Source organism: Hyperolius riggenbachi, chromosome 7 (assembly GCF_040937935.1).
Source record: "Hyperolius riggenbachi isolate aHypRig1 chromosome 7, aHypRig1.pri, whole genome shotgun sequence".
Lineage (NCBI taxonomy): Eukaryota > Metazoa > Chordata > Amphibia > Anura > Hyperoliidae > Hyperolius > Hyperolius riggenbachi.
This window is the reverse complement of record NC_090652.1, coordinates 216,785,134-216,800,390: the sequence shown is the minus strand read 5'-3', so window position 1 is coordinate 216,800,390 and position 15,257 is coordinate 216,785,134.

Sequence of the window (15,257 nt, the reverse complement as noted above, 5' to 3'; positions counted from 1 at the left end):
AGTATTGAGCAAAGGCTGTGAATACTTATATACAGTGGCTTGCAAAAGTATTCGGGCTCCCTTGAAGTTTTCCACATTTTGTCATATTACTGCCACAAACATGAATCAATTTTATTAGAATTCCACGTGAAAGACCAATACAAAGTGGTGTACATGTGCGAAGTGGAACGAAAATAATACAGGATTCCAAATTTTTTCTTACAAATAAATAACCTCAAAGTGGGGTGTGCGTAAATATTCAGCCCCCTTTGGTCTGAGTGCAGTGAGTTGCCCATAGACATTGCCTGATGAGTGCTAATGACTAAATAGAGTGCACCTGTGTGTAATCTAATGTCAGTACAAATACAGCTGCTTTGTGACAGACTCAGAGGTTGTCTAAGAGAATATTGGGAGCAACAACACCATGAAGTCCAAAGAACACACCAGACAGGTCAGGGATAAAGTTATTGAGAATTTAAAGCAGGCTTAGGCTACAAAAAGATTTCCAAAGCCTTGAACATCCCACAGAGCACTGTTCAAGTGATCATTCAGAAATGGAAGGAGTATGGCACAACTGTAAACCTACAGTGTAGACAAGGCCGTGTACCTAAACTCACAGGCCGAACAAGGAGAGCACTGATCAGAAATGCAGTCAAGAGGCCCATGATGACTCTGGACGAGCTGCAGAGATCTACAGCTCAGGTGGGGGAATATGTCCATAGGACAACTATTAGTTGTGCACTGCACAAAGTTGGCTCTTATGGAAGAGTGACAAGAAGAAAGCCATTGTTAACAGAAAAGCATAAGAAGTCCCGTTTGCAGTTTGCCACAAGCCATGTGGGGGACACAGCAAACATGTGGAAGAAGGTGCTCTGGTCAGATGAGACCAAAATTGAACTTTTTGGCCAAAACGCATAACACTATGGGCCTGATTCACAAAGCGGTGCAAACTTTTTTGCGGACTTTTGCGTGCGCAAAGTGCCGCGATTCGCGCGATTGCGGACTTTTGCAATTGCGCGCGCAAATGCCCGCGATCGCGCGAATCGCGGCGCTTTGCGCGCGCAAAAGTCTGCGAAAAAAGTTTGCACCGCTTTGTGAATCAGGCCCTATGTGTGCCAGAAAACTAACACTGCACATCTGTATGAACACACCGTCCCCACTGTCAAATATGGTGGTGGCAGCATCATGCTCTGGGGTGCTTCTCTTCAGCAGGGACAGGGAAGCTGGTCAAAGTTGATGGGAAGATGGATGGAGCCAAATACAGGGCAATCTTGGAAGAAAACGTCTTGGAGTCTGCAAAAGACTTGAGACTGGGGCTGAGGTTCACCTTCCAGCAGGACAACGACCCTAAACATAAAGCCAGGGAAACAATGGAATGGTTTAAAACAAAACATATCCATGTGTTAGAATTGCCCAGTCACCGCCAGATCTAAATCCAATCAAGAATCTGTGACAAGATCTGAAAACTGCTGTTTACAAACGCTGTCCATCTAATCTGACTGAGCTGGAGCTGTTTTGCAAAGAAGGATGGGCAAAGATTTCAGTCTCTAGATGTGCAAAGCTGGTAGAGACATACCCTAAAAGACTGGCAGCTGTAATTGCAGCAAAAGGTGGTTCTACAAAGTATTGACTCAGGGGGCTGAATAATTACGCACACCCCACTTTGCAGTTATTTATTTGTAAAAAATGTTTGGAATCACGTATGATTTTTGTTCCACTTCTCACGTGTACACCTTTGCATTGGTCTTTCACGTGGAATTCCAATAAAATTGATTCATGTTTGTGGCAGTAATGTGACAAAATGTGGAAAACTTCAAGGGGGCCGAATACATGTGATTTCTTAGTTTTTTTATTTTTAATACATTTGCCAAAACCTCAGGTAAGCTTTTTCAGGTTGTCATTATGTGATGTTATGTGTATAATTCTGAGGAAAAAAACACTAATTTGATTCATTAACCTCCCTGGCGGTATGATAAATGCGGCTGCGCGGCCGCGGGAGGTTTTTTTTCAAATTATTATTTTTTTTTTAGCATGTAGCTAGCCTAGCGCTAGCTACATGCTTCCCCCCTCCCTGCGGCGTCTTCCCCCGTACCCACCGATCGCCGCCGGCGCCGCTTGCCCATAAGGAAATCCCGTTCTGAACGGGATTTCCTTGAGGGCTTCCCCCGTCGTCATGGCGACGAACGGAGTGACATCATCGACGTCACTGACGTCGTGACGTCACAGAGGATCCCGATCCACCCCATAGCGCAGCCTGGCCGCGATTGGCCAGGCTGCGCAAGGGATATGCGGGGGGCCTGTATCGCGGCGGGTAGCGGCGCATCGGCGGCGGCGATCAGACCAAACACGCAGCTAGCAAAGTGCTAGCTGCGTGTTTGACAAAAAAATTATGTAAATCGGCCCAGCAGGTCCTGAGCGGCACCCTCCGGCGGCTTACCCCGTGTCACACACGGGGTTACTGCCAAGGAGGTTAAGGAATAAGGCTGTAACGTAACAAACATTTGGAAAAAGTGATGTGCTGTGAATACTCTTCGGATGCACTATGTACAGTATTTTGTAGATAATAGACAAAAACAATTAAAGGGAACCTGAAGGGACATGTAACATGATGAGATAAGCATGTGCAAATACAATATCAATCCTAATAAGAACTAGCATGTGTTCCTTTTTATAATGTAAGGCTTTTCTTACACTATACGCTGAAAAACGAATGAAATGTAAATTTCCATAGCAACACATTGTGAAAAAGCTTTGAGGCTAGGTTTACCGTGGTCAATTGTATAGTGCACACGTTATAATGAGACTGGACATAGACTGCAATACAAAGTCTGCATGCAGCAAGTTAGAAAAATGTGATCAGTTACAGCGCACTACTGTGATCAGGCCCATAGAATTGTATGGGCAGTGAACTGACATGCAGAATTATTCTGCAATGCAACCGAGCACTGTGTACTAGCCTTCAGTCAACTCTTGTATAATGTATTCCCAGAGGAAGTCGGCACACCATCAGTAGTTGTGGGTGCTTGACAAAAGTGGCATAGGCAGTGCCACACACAAGTACAATTCTCCAAAGATTGTCAGCACACCACTGGATTATAGCACACCCTTTATTGTGCAAGTTTCCACAAAAAGTCCAAGAATTGTTTCAGGGGGCCATGCAGGGTACCCCTTTATCAAGGCATGTGGTTACGAAACGACATGCCTTGATAAAGGGGGACCCTGTGTGGCCCCCGAAACAATTTTTTTGTGTGGAAACTGGCACAATAAAGGGTGTGCTATAATCCAGTGGTGTGCTGACAATCTTTGGAGAACTCTTGTATAATGTAAACTGAGCCAAAGGGAAATATGGACATTTGTCAGTTGTCCTTTCAGCTATAGCTGCAAGCAATGGACCTAGTGTAAAAGAAGCCTTAGGCTAGGTTCACAGTGGTCAGTTGAATAGTGCATGTGTTATAATGACTGTGAACTGCAATGGAGACTGGACATAGACTTTAATACAAATCCTACATGCAGCAAGTTAGAATAATGTGATCAGTTACAACGCAGTACTGTGAACAGACCCATAGAATTGTATGGACATTGAGATGACAATGCAGAATTATTCTGCAACACAACTGACCACTGTGAACAGGGCCTAAAGCTGCACTCACAGCGGTGTGTTTCAGGGCTGGTTCTAACCTTTTTGTCACCCCAGGCAAGAAATCCTGTGTCACCCCGCTAGCCCCCTCCCCCACACATACACAAAACACACACATACACACTAGAGAATATAGACCATGTACCGTAGGTGAATGCATAATACAGAAAGGCCCCAAGATACAAAAAACCCGCCAATCCTGTCGCATTAGCTTGCATATTCCTCCCGCCCAGTGTGTAAATGCAGCGCATAGTACAGCAGAAGCTGTGCTCTCAGCTTTCCACCAGAGTCCAGTTCTGTGTTTCCACCTGTCCCCTCAACGCTCAGCCAAGGGCCCAGCATCTCCTACTGCATGTATCGTGATTACACGCAACATGGAGAGTGAGATGCCGGCACTAAAGGGAGCAGTAGACGGACTGGATGGTTGCACAGGCACAGCACTGGGCTCTGGCAGGAAGGTAAAGGCACAGCTTCTGCTGCTCTATACATTTTCACACTGGGCTGGAGGTGTAGAAGAGGGGGGCAGAAAATGATACAAAGGGACAGAAAGAGGAACACATGGGGACAGGAGGAGGCACAAAGGGAGACACAGGGAGCGGAGGTGGCACAGAGGGACTGAAGGAGGCACATGTGGATAAAAAGTGGCACAGCGGGACAGAAGGAGGCGCATGAGAATAAAAGGAGGCACAAGGGGACAGATGGAGGTGTAGGGGAATAAAAGGAGGCACAAAGGGGTGCAGAAGGAGACACAGGGGGCTACAGATGGAGGAACATGGGGGTAGAGGGAGGCACAGGGGGACAAAAGAAAGCACAAATTTGTACCATGAGGGGGGGGGGGGGTAGTGTTTCAACCGGGAGGAGTTAAATTTAGGGTCACGGTTTAACCCAGTGCCTGTCGTCCTTAGGACCAATAGCACTTCAGGCAATGGCCTGGAATGCCTTTGCTTAAAGATGGCCCTGGACCAGACATAGACGTTATTACAAACCTGCATGCAACAAGTTAGAATAACGCAATCCAGTACAACGCCAATACTTAAACAGGCCAATAGATTTGTATGGGCAGTCAGTTGACTTGCAGATTTATTCTGCAATACAACTGATGATCTGTAAACTAGCTCTTACGCTAGATTCAGAGTTGACACACACGTTATAATGCATTATAATGATTGTGGACTGCAATGGAGACTAGACATAGACTTTAATACAAAGCCTGCTAGCAGCCAGTTAGAATAATGTGATCAGTTACAACGCAGTACTGTGAACAGGTCCATAGAGTTGTATGGGCAGTGAGCTGGCATGCAGAATTATTCTGCAACGCAACTGAGCACTGTGAACAGGGCTTCAGGGTTAAGAATCCAGTGCTCTAAGGCCTTTTTCCCATTGCGTTCCCTTCGTGTGGTCGTTTGCGTTGGCCGTTTTCTTGACACTTTGTTTTCCGATTGCTGTGCGTTAGACGTTTTTGTTAAGCATTTTTCTAAGCGCTTTTGCAGAGTGATTGCGTTTTTTTACTTCCTGACGTCAGTGCGCCTGACGTCAGTGAACTCTTTGATCCAGAAAATAATAAATGTACTGTATTTTCATAGAGAATCAATGCACAATCACTTTCAGGTGATTTTGAAAATCGCCAGTGCTTAAAAAATGTCAAAAACGCCCCTAGTGTGAACAAGCCCTGAATGACAGTTTCTCTGCAAGGCAGAGTGCATAATTCTCACTGATAAGAAGAGGTCATAAAACACCTCTGAGGCTGAGAAAAATACTTCTTACAGCAGGTAACAGATTAAGGCCCGGTTCACATTAGCATTCCCTGTTCGGATCCGCCTGATCGGATCCGGACCGTATACTGTACAAACGGAACGTACGTTCCGCATAGCAATGCAAAGGCTATGCGGACGTTCACACGCGTCCGTTCTGTACAGTACGGAGCCGGACCGGATCCGGAGGCTTTTCCAACATGCGCTATTTTTTGGGTCCGGCTCATGCGGCCCACGCACCCGGAACGGATCCTGACTGCACCATGCGGATGTGGAAACCTATGGGGAACGGAAAGCACAGAACACACAGGATGCAAACACCTGATGTTCTACCCCACTTCCTATGCGAATTCTAGCGGCCATTTCGGATGGGGACACATGGGCAGCAGTGGAGCAGCAGTGACTTACGTGCTGGAGCGTGCTGGAGCTGTTTGGCAGTATGTCGGAGGTGGAGGTGAGGCCTACAGCGGAGGACCTGATTCTACAGGTGCACCAGGTGCACCTTCTGCAGACCCCAACAAGTTTAGGTACTTTTGTTATTTTTAATTTTATTTTTTTCCCCGGATCTGCATGGCAGCCGCGCTCACACCGCAAGAAATACGCATGCAAACGGACCGGATCCGCATCGCATGCGGATAGGTGCCGTATGGCTCCCATGCGTATCAGGTCCGGCTCCGATGTGGATCCGGTCCGTTTGCGTGACAGAATGCAAGTGTGAATGGGGCCTAACAGTTCAATAGTTCAAGATTTGTCTGTATAAGCTGAATAAGCATGAAAAAACTGCAGTCATGTACCTGATATAGTCAAAACGTTAAACGTAAATGTTTAATTAAAACCAAAATAACACTTCCCAGGCTAGTCCTGTTCAGGATTAAGACTATAATTACAGTTGTTTATCTCATCACCAGTTTATTCTCCCTTCAGATTTGCTGTAGGCTTGGTTCACACTACAACCAAAAACATCCCATTTTCCACAATGGAACACAACGGATAAATCAACTTTATGTTAACTCTAGGATCTTTGGCGTCAGAATGCAAACTTACAACAGTTCACAACTTTTCCAGACACAAACCGGACATGTCATAATAGCATTGCTGTTATGACATGTCCAATCCAATGGAAACGTGTGAATATGTGTCACGTTCCGTGGACGGTGACAGCATATATGCTGTCACCATCTAGGCACTGCATTGTGTAGAGTAGACCTATCCTTAACAATGTGATCAGGATGACTGAAACTTATATTATGATCAATTTCTTGTATACTCCTTGTATAACCACTTTCCCCACTGCTACAGTATATCTACGTCAGCTGTGGCACCCTCCAAGCCACAGCCACGTAGATATACTGACCTGGTTGCAGCCCTGCTGTGCACGGTCGCATGCGCTGCAGAGCGCACCCACCGCCACTGTCAGCTGCATTACTAATTGGTGGAAGGGAACATGTTCCCTTTTGGCCAATTAGTCCACCCCCCTCCCATGAACGATCGCTGCAGTAGTGAACTGCAGCGATCCTTCATCTGTCCCCGTCGGCGCACAAATAGTTAAAAAAATGCACAACCAATCAGCCTCACTCACCTTACCTCGGTCCTGCGACTATCCTGAAGCCTGATCCTCCGATCACCGCTCCGCAGTCAGCCGCATATTGCCGGAAACCCGGGTCCCGGCTTAATGACGTCAACAAGCCGGGACCCGGGTTACCGGCAATATGCGGCTGACTGCAGAGCGGTGATCGGAGGATCAGGCTTCAGGATAGTCGCAGGACCGAGGTAAGGTGAGTGAGGCTGCTTGGTTGTGCATTTTTTTTTACTATTGCTGCACGGAGGGGGGGGGGGGGCATCTGTCTATGGATTCTTGGGGGGAGGGGGGGATATGCAAAGGGGGTATACAAAGTTACTGGGGGACATCTTAGTAACAAAGGGGAGGGGGGGTTACAAATTTTGCACATCTGGGCACCTGAAGGGGGGGGGGGCCATAACGTAATACTGGGGGCACATTTGGCTATAATGGGGGGCAGCACTAATCCTGGGGGTACATCTGGCTATAATGGGATAATCCTGATCCCGGGGACACATCTGGCTATAAAGAGGGGCACTATTCCTGGGTTTGCATCTGTCAATCTATTCTGGGGCTGGCAAACGCAGGGGACACATCTGGCTATGCTGGGGGGCTGATATTGGGGACACATCTGGCTGTACTGGGGGGGGGGGTGATACTGGGGACACATCTGGATATTCTATCTATACTGGGGCGACTTTAACTGGTGGCACAGTTTTTATGTCAATCAAAATTGAGAAATAATGCATTTTTTTATTTTTCCCCCCTTTTTCCCATTAAAATGCATAGAGAGGAACATTTTTTTGGGACCAAATACCTCCCAATGAAAGCTTAGTTTGTCTTGAAAAAAACGATATATAGATCATTTAAAGGGAAGGTTCAGGGACTATCCCAAAAAAATAAAAATCCCCATCCACTTACCTGGGGCTTCCTCCAGCCCGTGGCAGGCAGGAGGTGCCCTCGGCGCCGCTCCGCAGGCTCCCGGTGATCTCCGGTGGCGCGCCCGAACTGGCCAGGCCGGCGGCCAGGTCGGGCTTCTTGTGCGCTCCAAAATTCGCCTCATGGCAGCTCAGAACTGAGCCTGCACAGTACAGCCCGGAGGACGTCCGATGACGTCAGTGCGCCGCCGTGAGTCGCATTTTGGAGCGCACAAGAAGCCCGACCTGGCCGCCGGCCTGGCCAGGTCGGGCGCGCCACCGGAGAACACCGGGAGCCTGCGGAGCGGCGCCGATGGCACCTGCTGCCTGCCACGGGCTGGAGGAAGCCCCAGGTAAGTGGATGGGGATTTTTATTTTTTGGGATAGTCCCTGAATCTTCCCTTTAAGTGGCACGAGTACAGGTGAAGTTATTGGTGATTAAACAGGGACACCGCTAAAGCGTAAGAACTGCTCTGGTCAATAAGGGGAAAACAAGGTCTGGATGCGAAGTGGTTAAAGGATACCTGAAGAGACATGTGACATGATGAGATAGACATGTGTATGTACAGTGCCAAGCACACAAGTAACTATGCTGTGTTCCTTTTTTTTTCTCTGTCTGAAAGAGTTAAATATCAGGTATGTAAGTGGCTGACTCAGGCCTGACTCAGACAGGAAGTGACTACAATGTAACCCTCACTGATAAGAAATTTCCCTTTTTATCTCTTTCTTGCTCTCGGAAGCCATTTTCTGCTAGGAAAGTGTTTTATAGTTGGAATTTCTTATCAGTGAGGGTCACACTGTAGTCACTTCCTGTCTGAGTCAGGACTGAATCAGCCACTTACATACCTAATATGTAACTCTTTCAGACAGAGAAAGAAAAAAAAAGGAACACAGCATAGTTATTTGTGTGCTAGGCACTGTACATACACATGTCTATCTCATCACGTCACATGTCACTTCGGGTATCCTTTAACCTCCTTGGCGGTAACCCCGTGTGTGACACGGGGTAAGCCGCCGGAGGGTGCCGCTCAGGCCCTGCTGGGCCGATTTACATAATTTTTTTTTTGCTGGACGCAGCTAGCACTTTGCTAGCTGCGCCAGCACCCCGATCGCCGCCGCCGCGTGCCCGATCGCCGCTATCCGGTGCGGCACGCGGCCCCCCCCCAGACCCCGAGCGCTGCCTGGCCAATCAGTGCCAGGCAGCGCCGAGGGGTGGATCGGGTCTCCCAATGACGTCCCGACGTCGGTGACGTCATCCCGCCCCGTCGCCATGGCGACGGGGGAAGCCCTCCAGGAAATCCCGTTCTTTGAGGGGTTGCCCTCGGCTCGCTACATGATTAAAAAAAAATATTTTTTTTTAAAACTGCTGCGCTTCCCCCTGGCGGTATTTTTCATACCGCCAAGGGGGTTAACAAAATAGCTGTTCAAAAGAGACTGCAATTTTTAAGCTGTTCTTACTGATTTAAAGAGCATCTGAACTAAGAATATATCTGTGAACTACACACACCAGGGTGTGTAGTAAAGGGTGCTTATACTTACCTGTTCATCAGTTTGGTTAGGGTCCCCTCCTCGGCCCCATCCTCACCTCCATTCGTACAGAGTGGCACATGGTCTGTCTACTCACACTCCCTGTAATGTCATGCTACCTCCCAGCTGTGCTCAGCAGCGACAGGTGGGAATGCTTCTGGACCTGCGTATGAAAGTACAGAAGGTTCCCACTCATGGCTGCTGTGCAGTTCAGGAGGGAAATATTACAGGGAGTGCGAGTAGAAAGAGCATTCATCACTCTGAGACCAGCTCCAGTTTGAACCACGAAAAAGAGGGCAGAGCAGCGCAACAGAGTGGACCTCAACAAAACCGATGGAAGGGTAGGTAACAGCACTCCATTACTACACACATTGGCATGTGTAGTTTACAGATTTATTCTCAGTTTAGTGGCTCTTTAAAAACTTTTTTTTTGCCATCAATGTGGAGAAAATATATGCTTCCCTTTACTATCAATTCAGTCATATTACAATTCATTCATTTAGCTCAGGGGTACTTTTTCGGCTCGAAAACTATTTTAAAATTTGCTGAGTCCAGGAGATCTACCAACATTTAGGTAGCTAGGTTTAGGGGCCTTCAGTATAGGTAGCCAGGCATAGTATAGTTAGGTATAGGTGCATTCAGTACAGATAACTAGGTGTAAGGGCCCTCAGTATTGGTAGCCAGGTATAATGTAATTAGGTGTAGGTGCCTTCAGTATAGTTAGCCAGGTATAGTGTAGTTAGGTGTAGGTGCCTTCAGTATAGTTAGCCAGGTATAGTGTAGTTAGGTGTAGGTGCCTTCAGTATAGTTAGCCAGGTATAGTGTAGTTAGGTGTAGGTGCCTTCAGTATAGTTAGCCAGGTATAGTGTAGTTAGGTGCCTTCAGTATAGTTAGCCAGGTATAGTGTAGTTAGGTGTAGGTGCCTTCAGTATAGTTAGCCAAGTATAGTGTAGTTAGGTGTAGGTGCCTTCAGTATAGTTAGCCAGGTTTAGTGTAGTTAGGTGTAGGTGCCTTCAGTACAGATAACTAGTGGGCAGGGGCCTTCTGTATAGGTAGCCAGGTATAGTGTAGATAGGTGTAAGGGCCTGGGACACTTACCTCCCTCCAGTTCCAGTGGCATTGTCTGGGGCTCATCCTAGTCTCTCCTCCTTCAGCTGCACTGGCTGGAGTGCAGATGGGTGGCTGAATGAACACTCCGGCGGACGAAGGGGGCGGGCAGCGTTTGTGGATGCATTGTGCCCAGCACCACCCCCAGCTGTGACGTCACAGCTTCCTCCTCTCCCGCTGGACCGCCTCTTTCCTCCCCTGCCTTCCCATTGGCCAGCGGCCAGCAGCAGAATCTGATGAGATGACGTTATAAAGCTGCCGGCCGCAAAATTTATTGTGACGCTATTTGGTAGATCGCGATCTACCAAATAGGCAGTCACGATCTACTGGTAGATCGTGATCGACCTATTGGGCACCACTGGGCCCTGATTTAGCTGTTCTGTTGTTGAATTGTTTTTGGCTAGTGGCAGCGTAACCATAAAGCTACCCATACATAGGTTGATATTAGCCTGATCCATGCATGGGTTGCAGGGGTAAACCCAGGATTTTCAAAGGAGGGATTCCTGATAGGTCTGCCTCAGCCATGCACAATATAATAATATGGTAGGATATCATGCTAAATATACACAATGCAATTTACCATCCGATTGACGGGATCTGTTTATTATTTCCGACATGTGTGATCTGCTCCTGATCGACAACGGGCTCGATCGGCAGCAGTTTGGATACAGATAATAATGAGGACAGCCGACATCTGTAATGAAGGGGAAAGTGAAGCATTCTGCAAGGTCTCAACTTCTTTCTTTACTAGCAACACAACAGGGGCATAGGGCAGTGCTCATACCCGGCTCTGTGCTCTGTAAAGTTCCCCAGAGCTGCTCCATGCTCTGTACACACGCTGCTGCTCCATCCAAAGTCAACTGTAGCAGGGAAAGAAAGGGAGCAGAGCTGTGAGCTGCAGGATGCCTGCAGACATTCTGGTGTCTCAACTTGTGCCTGTCCCCAGACACTGCACCAGCCCTGGTCTGGATTTTGGGCAACAGTTATCTCCTCCTAAACTTGACTATGAGTTGATATGGCCTGATCCAGCAAGTGACTTATTACTCCCTGATCAGAAATTAAATGTGTAGTAGTAATTGATGTACCACCTTGTCTTATGTGACTTCAATTAAATTCTAGCATAAAATGTGATTCAGAAAAAATGAACAGTACAAAAGCATGCACATCTACTGTACAGTATAACACGACAATGAGTACGCCCTCATTTTTGTTAATATTTTATTATAAATTTCATGAGTAAAGAAAACGTGCACCAATATGTCCTTATGCGACTGCGGTTTATTGCATCCTCAATAACATACATATATCCTGTTGTTTACATCGCTTATAGTATTCGCTGTGAGTCCTGGCGACTATGGCAGAGGCAGACTGGTGAGTGGAGGGGGGGGGGGGGTGGCAGGCACTGACATCGTAGACGCTTGATCAGGCTGCGTTCCACAAACACCGCCCCTTCTGGGTGGCGCATGATGAACATATTCCGGTTGTCTGCATCTTGTGTTTGTGGAACGTAACGCAGCGGTACCAAGCACCCAGGAGGACGCAAAACTTCCGTCGCTTGCTCGCAATTAATGCCTGCCACCCCACCCTTACTCACTAGGCTGCCATAGTTGCCAGCACTTACGGTGAATACTATGAGCGATTCAAACATCAGGGTATATGTATTTTATTGAAGAAGCAATAAATCGCAGTTGCATAAGGATGAATTGGTGCATGTTTTCCTTTCTCTTCTCATAAAATTGTTTACACATCTTTCTTCCCATTGGTCTACATGGAGCACACGTCCGGTATTCGGGTCAGAAGTCACTACAGCAGTGGTGAGAGTATCGGTTTTCATTACTTATTCGCTTGATATTGTCTATACTAATGAGAGTGCCGCACATCTCTGATCCACTCCAATCTGCAATATTTTATTATTTTTTTCATGGGACAATACTGACAATATGACAGCATGCATGTTGCTATGGTAACCTGCATTGCCGCTCCGTAGTAGCGCACTACCATAGCAATGATTGTGCTATTTGAGTACCGTGGGTCGCGCTAATAGCAAAATTCACTGTTCAAGGCTGCCAGTAGTAACAGTGCTCTGTCTGCGCACAGCAGTCTCACCACACTTTTGTGCATCAACTCCTTTGATACTTTGTGATGCAGTCAGTGTACAGATTGTATAACAGTGTAAATTTGCTGTCCCATCAAAATAAACCAACACAGCAATTAAAGGAAATGTTTGAGTAAAATCGAACGTAGCCAGTTACTTACCTGGGTCCAAGAAAGTGCTCCTGGTTCCTCGCTGTTGTTCCTCCACTGTCCCCCTGAATGCTGCACACACAGCCCTGTGCTGTATTTGCACAGTAAGTAAAAATTGCTACTGCCCATGCGCACAACACTCCAGGCCACGGGAGTGTGGCCAAGGAGGCGCATGCACAGTAGCTGGTGACTCACTGAGTCATCCTGCTTGCAGAGGGAGACACCGGGGGAAACGAGTAGCATGGAATGAAGGCAAGGGTCCAGGAGAACTTCAGAAGGCTGGGAGAAGCTCAAGGTAACTAACTGGCTACTTTCAATTTGACTTTACATTATCTTTAATGTCTAGACTGCAAAAGTGATAGCACCTCAGTAGAGGGAAACCTCTGGATGCTTCACAGGTTTTCCCAATTCCCTTTGACCCCTTTTTGCTGGCCGCAACCCTCTTGTTCTTCAGGGCTGCACTCCCCTTCGTGTACAAGGAAGGCCATACTAGGCATGTACGAGTACGGGCTGTGCCTGAACAGTAGTACATAGCCGCTTGTGCATGGAGGAAAAAGCTGTGCATGAACAGCTTCATGCTACTGCACAGGCACGGATTGTATTCTCACATGTGCAGTCCAGCCACGCTCGTACAGAGAGGGGAGCGCAGCCACAAGCAACATATTTGACAATACTGTTGGTCATGTTTAGAACAACTTAGGTAAGTATATATATTTTTTTATCAGGTAGTCTTCAAAGTAAACCTGAGACCAATGCAACGCAAGGACTTATACCTACCTGGGGCGTCCTCCAGCTCAGTGTTGGACTGGAAGGTAAATTTTTACTGCGGCGGTTCGCACCGCACAAGTGGAAATGCAGCCTCAAGTGTGTGATTCAAGGAGACCTGAGGTGAGAGGGATTTGGAGGCTGCCATATTTATTTCCTTTTACACAATACACATTTTCTGGCTAACTTGCTGCTCCTCTGCCTCTTAATACGTTTAGCCATAGACCCTGAACAAGCATGCAGCAGATCAGGTGTTTCTGACATTATTGTCAGATCTGACAAGATTAGCCGCATGCTTGTTTCTGGTGTTATTTAGGCACTACTGCAGTCAAATAGATCAGCAGGGCTGCCAGGCAACTGGTATTGTTTAGAAGGAAATAAATATGGCAGCCTCCATATTCTTCTCACTTCAGTTGTCCTTTCAGCCACTACTGCAGCTTAATGCTGGGCATACAGAGTTTGTGTTCTGTATCAATCGAGCCGCTGATGGTTCGATTGATAATATCCGACAGGTCCGATGACCTGCCGGATAGATTCCCCGCTCGATCCCGGGTGAGAATTCCGGTAGATTTCAGCATGAAAACCTGCTTGGCCACCCCAAATGTAAAATGTCCCCCTTGGTGCCCATGCTCTGTAAATCCTCACCTGTTCCACTGGCGCGACTCCCCATGTCCACCATTACCACTAATGCCTGTACAATGTGGTGCATGTAACACATGGCGCATGACTTCACACATATACGACTGGTGCCACGTGGTACAGGCACCTGCTCTAACGGGGGAGTCAGCAAAGGACTGGGAGTTGCACCAGCCAGAAAGGTGATAATTTACAGAGCACGTGCGCCGTTTAGGACATGAAACACTTGGGGGTACCGCCGCATATGTTGGTCGCTGCTATATCAAGATATTGGGCTCTATTCACAAAACCATGTGCGGTAACTCTTTTTTTGGGTGAAAAATTACCTCCAGTGATAATTCACTAAAAATAGTGAAAATAGTGAGTATTCACTAAAAATGTACCAAGTGTGATAAATGTTTGATAAAAGTGTGGTAAAACAGGTGATAAACAGGTGACAAAACAAAACAGGTGATAAAACTGTCAGTAATATGTACGTAAATAAAGCTTTTTTTGACCACTGTAGGGCAGCCCATATACCGGTCACCCATTACACAGAGACCACCCAGGAAAGCCTGTCACATTTAAAGTGGGACCTCAACTCTTGCACAGGACAGAAGGAAAGCATATAGAAATGCACCCTGTATGTATATAATTTAGCCTGTCTAATTCATCCTCATCTGTGAATAATCACAACTGTAATTTGAGCTCTCAGCTGTGCCAGATGGCTGCCTCAGCAGAGCAGCTAATGTGTAAACACAGGATGTTAACCCTATGTCTGCTTCCATGAAAGCAGGAAGTACATACACTGGAGATTTTTTGCTAGATTTGTATCAGCTGTAACAAAGAAATGTTTTCTTTAAAGGTAATTATGCTGTTGCTTATCTTTTAGAGCAGAGAAGAATTTCCTCCTCGGCATCTATTAAATCATCTAAAAGACTGTACAAGGTCTGAAAGTGCGCCTTGAGATTAGACACACTCGTCTTTTCTGCTTTCTATGTAAAATTGACGTAAACTCGAGCAAACAAAGCTCAAAAGGCTCCATCCTGAAGGCCAAAAGCAGAGAAGTGATAATTATCACTTACCATTTGTAGGTGATAAAAAAAATCCTTAATTAACACCAACTTTTCAATTGAGAATCTCAAATTGGAGATACA